This window comes from Carlito syrichta, unplaced genomic scaffold (genome assembly GCF_000164805.1).
Source record: "Carlito syrichta isolate Samal-C Ts95f unplaced genomic scaffold, Tarsius_syrichta-2.0.1 Scaffold303103, whole genome shotgun sequence".
Classification (NCBI taxonomy): Eukaryota; Metazoa; Chordata; class Mammalia; order Primates; family Tarsiidae; genus Carlito; species Carlito syrichta.
The window spans coordinates 370,530-375,791 of NW_007247199.1; the positions used below are offsets into that span (position 1 = coordinate 370,530).

The following is a 5,262-nucleotide window of genomic DNA, read 5'->3' on the forward strand; positions in this document are numbered from 1 at the left end:
GAATCCAAAGGCACATTGTACTCCTTTCCTGAACTCAGTGGGATTGCAAGCCAGGGTGACTGCTGGAGAAGAAATTCTTGGCATGGATATTGAGTAGTGGTAGCCACAGTAAAATCTTCCCATCTGGGTTTGTGAGCAGAAGGTGAAGACCAGCATGATCTGCAGAATGAATAGAATTGTATGGTGTCTTAACTGCAACTGACAGGCTGATTTGTGGGCTTAGGAGGCACTGGGAGAAATTAATCATGGGAGATCACCCTCACAGGGGCTAATTTCCAGCAATCAGGCTAGATGGAACACAGATGCCATGGTTTGGTCATTAAAAGGAAATGTGTTGGAAAAATACAAACCCAAACCACAATGAAACACTACTTCACACCTGCTAGGATGGCTGTAATAAAAAAGACAGACAATAACAAGAGCTGGTGAGAGTGTGGACAAATGGAAGCTCTTGGACATTGCTTGTGTAAATGCAAAATGATACAATTGTTTTGGAGAACAGTCTTGCAACCATTCTAAAGTTTAAATATAGAATTATGACAGGATCTTGAAATTCTACTTCTAGATAGATATTCAAGAGAATTGAAAATATGTGTCCACACAAAAACCTACATACCAGTGTTCATAGCAGTATTACTCATGATATCTAAAAGGTAGAAATAGACCTTTTGAGTCGTTGGCTATAGGGTCTGGTACAGCCTGAGCCATTGATCCTGTGTTGAGATGCTTCAGAGCATTATTAAAAATGTTTGGATCCCTATGATGTCCTACTGTATGAAAGTGTGCCAGGAGATTTGGATGGGAATGAGGTTGATGAGCTTCATCGTGTATAAGAGCAGGAGTGCTGATAAAAGAAGTAAAGCTTTGAAAGCTCCCGTGCCTGCTCATGGTCATCACTAACCAGCTTTCCTTGGAGTACACATGTTGATGAAACACCAGTCTGCCTGTAAATCTGTGCAAACCGTGTTAGATGGGAATGTGGAACATCACTGTACACTTGTCTAAGTACCGTTAACCTTGTGGCATGAATAAATGTGCCTGTGAGATGCACCAAAAAAAAAAAATTAGAAACAGCACAAATATACATTAACTGATGAGTAGATAAACAAAATGTAGTCTATGTGTATGATAGACTATTATTATGTTGAGTTGTGGCCTTACTCTGTTGCCCAGGCTAGAGTGCAGTGGCATGATCACAGCTCACCACAGCCTCACCCTCCTGGGTTCAATCAATCCTCATGCCCTAGCCTCATGAGTAGCTGAAATGAAAGGCATATGCCACCATTCCTGGCTAATTTTTTGACTTTTTTGTAGAGATGAAGTCTAGCTATGTTGCCTAGGCTAGTCTTGAACTCCTGGGCTCACGCAATCCTCCTGTCTTGATCTCCTAAAGTGCTGGGATTATAAGCATGAGCCACTGTGCCCGGCTGATAGAATATTATTCAGCTATAAAAAGGAATGAAGTTTTGATACATGCTATAACATGGAGGAATTTTGAATGCAATATGCTAAGTGAAAGAAGCCAGACACAAAAGGTTACGTGTTGCATGATGCCATTGATAAGAAATGTCCAGACTAGTCAAATCTTTAGAGATAGAAAGCATATTAGTGTTGCTAGGGGTTGAATAAAGGGGAAAGGGGGAGGGACTAGAGTTTTGGGGGGCATGATGAAAATGTTCTGGAATTTGATGTTGATGATGGCTGCCCAATTTTGTGAATATACTAAAACCCATTATAAATTATAAACTTTAAAAGGATGAATTTTATGGTATTTGTATTTAAATTGGTATGTGGTTTTTGTGTTATATCTCATTAAAAACAATTTGAAAAGTAAAGGTGATCTTATTTGTGGTCCAAGTAGCTGAAGCCTGAGATAACTCAGTTATGTATGGAAAGTAATTGCTAGGCGGATTCTTCACCTTTCTCATGAGAACCTGCTGAGAGGCTCAGACACACCCCACTGTGTTCCTGGTTGCCAAGATTCTTTCCTTATGAATGTCCTTCCTCCTAATTAATTGTTTCCTACTCAAATTCTTTTATTTCATCAAGGCAGATTGCAAACTACCTACAAGTGGGCATTTAAAAAAAAATTTTGAGTCGAGTCTTACTCTGTTGCTCAGGCTGGAATGCAGGGGCACAATCATGGCTCACCACAGCCTCAACCTTCTGGGCTCAGGTGATCCTTCTGCCTCAGCCTTCTGAGTAACTAGGATTGCAGGTGCACCATCACGCCCAGCTAATTAAAAAAAAATTTTTTTTGTAGAGAGGAGGTCTCACTATATTGCCCTGACTGGTCTTGAACTCCTAGGCTCAAGTGATCCTTCCACCTTGGCCTCTTTAAGTGTTGGGATTACAGGCGTGAGCTACTGTGCCTGGCCACAGGATAGTCTTCAATATTTCCTCCAGCTTCTTCTGAACATGATATGCACCCATGTGTATGTGTGTGTACTTATGGCACTTGTATAATATTTTGAAGTATAAACAAATTGCCTTAATGGACTGTGCATTCCTCAAGGCAGACTATCCACTAAGATTTTTTTCTAGTGAAAGTAATATAAAACCAGTTTCACTTTCATTAGAGAAAAAATTGTCTGACATCTGACTTCTTTTAAGATGTGGCTTCATCTGGGGCTCAATTCTCTGTTTCCACATTTTGGCTTGATTTCTCAGTCTTTGCTGCAGATTTATCCTCCACCCTTTCAGGTTCAACTCCAGTGGCAAGTAAATGCTGGACCCTTTCTCCTGATAGATCTGGCTCAGCTCCAAGATTTAGCTCTGAATGACCCTACCTTGAAACCATCTTTGGGGGCAGGAGGATGGGATGCACTGAATGGCTGGTCCCACATCCTTTCCTGGAGCCGAGTGGGATTCAGCTTGACCACAGAGGCCATGACTCAGGGGTAGAAAAGTGATTGACTTTTAGAAGCGGATTGGGGTGGTGCTGTCAAAAGAACGGGAGGTGAATATTGAATGTCAAAAATTAACAAGTGTTCGCTGTGGTTCATCTGTGAATTTCTAATACTTAGAATGGGACAGACATTTAGTGAACACCTATTGAGTTTAATTGAACTCTGGATCACAAATACTAATTTCCAAATCATGGTGTGTAGGAAGGAATAAAATACCTTGAAAGGGGCTGAACAGGGGAGATACAAGATATTAAACGTGCAAAGTAGTTGTGGTTTATATCTAAAAGGTACATGCTCTGATGGTCATTTTGGACATTTCTTTTAAATCAGTGAAAGTGTGTGTTCCAGGCATTCTGAAAGTCCAAATTAGTGGATCCCAACCTTTTTGTTTAATGACATAGCTATAATTAGTCTTTTAAAACTCAGTGAAAGCTATAGACCCTTTCCTGAAAAAACTTTACATTATACAATAATTTACATGGAATTCTGGGAGTTCCTTGGCACACTTGGAGTCCCAAGTTGAGCAGCTTTGTTGCAAATAATTACCTCTGGCACTGGATTTTTGCATGGCTCATGATGCCCCATTGTTTTCAAAATCTTTTCTCTTGGAACTACCCGGACTCAGGGCTAGAGGGCATTGTGTACCTTGAAACCACATCAGACACAGTGCAAGAGCTCCTTAGATTTTCATACAAAAAAGCTTGTTCACTGCTCAGTTAACAAGTGAGTCCTTCCTGCTCCCAGGAGGGAATGAAGTCAGCCCCCTGTGAAGAAAGGGATGGGGATGAGGGGAGAAGCACTGCCTAAATGTTTCCCTCATTTGTATGTTGATGAAATGTTGGCAATCTCCCTAGGGTTCAAGTGCCTGGTTTGGATTGATTTCCCAGCACGGATCCTGGTGTGCTGGGATGTGCCACGCACTGGGAGTGGATGAGATTCAGAGTTCCAGCCTTGCCTCTGGCTTCCTGTGGGATTTCAGAAAGGCCCCTTCCCTGTGCTGTGCCTCCGTGCTCTTATCTGCAAGGCGAGGGGGATAGGATTAGCTCCTCCCAAGCTTAATCACAGTATGGTGATGCTTCTCAGGTTCAAATGTTTCAGGAGCAGTGGAGGAGTGAGAGGAAAAAAACTGCAGCTAGGGAGGAGTGTGGCTAGACTTGGAAATGAACACATCAGGTGATCCCGTGAGGATGTGGGCAAAACAAATCCAGCGAAAGAATTTAAAGAGATGATGGAGAAGGCCCCTCCGCAATACTAAATTGTTTATATATGAGTGCAGCCTGTTTATTCAAAAAGAAAAGCATCCCAGTAGGCAGCCTCTATGGTAGCCCTAAGAGTCTCCATCTCCTGTACAATCTCTTTCCCTTAAGTGTGGACTCAACCTAGTGATTTACTTCTAGCCAACAGAATAAGGCGATAGTGATGGGATGTCACCTTGGAGAGTGGGCTACAACAAGATGGTAAATTCCATCTTGCACACTCTCCCTCCAGCCTGCTGCTCCGATTAAGCCAACTGCCATGTGGTGAGCAGCTCCACGGATAAGTGTCTGTGGCAAGGAACTAAGGAAGTCTCTGGTGAATGGCCAATGAGAAACTGAGGCCCAGCAGCTCATGTGGAGCCAAGTCCTGCCAATGACCTTGTGAGTGAGCTTGGAAATGGATCCTCATCCAGCCAAGCCTTCGGATCAGACTATAGCCTTGGCTGATAGCTTGGTTATAGACCCGAAGGACCTCATGGCAGAGGCACCCAGCTAAGCCATGACTAGATTCCTGACCCATAGGGACTATGAGATACCAAGTGTTTATTGTCTGAAGCTGTTATGTTTTGGTGGTTGTTTGCTGTACAACAATAGGTAACTAATGCAAGTATGATGGCAGTGATTTTCAAACTGTTCTCCTTCATAGAGGTGTGACTTTGAGTAAGTTTTTTTTTTAAACCTTCTCTAAGTCTTGGCTTTGCCACCTGTCGATAGCACCTATATTATTGGATTGTTGTGATGTCTAAATGAGAGCACACATGGAAAGTGCCGAGACATGTTGTGTCATGAGCAATAAATGACAGCATTCATCATCATTGTCATGGTCATTGTCTTCTTTTTCATCATCATCATCCAATAACAGAGAGATGGAGACTAGTAGCTATTTAAAAAAAATTCTGTCCAGAAATCTTTTCTATCCTTCTTCTTCCACTAATAGTCACTACAATTGTGTGCAAAAGCTGGCCAGTCAGGGAGCCCCATCCTCTGGTAACAATGATGGGTCCAAGGGGTGAGTGTTGACCCACAAAGACCAATTAGTCTTTTTCTGAGGTTTGCGAAAGGAGAAGCTGGGAGAAGGCTTCCAGAAGGGGGCAGAA

At 42.4% G+C, this 5,262-nt stretch overlaps 1 pseudogene; it reads left to right on the forward strand.

Annotated features, from left to right (window-relative positions):
- Nucleotides 1–723: 723 nt before the first annotated feature.
- Nucleotides 724–1,043, forward strand: LOC103260031 (annotated as a pseudogene).
- The last annotated feature ends 4,219 nt before the right edge of the window (nucleotides 1,044–5,262 follow it).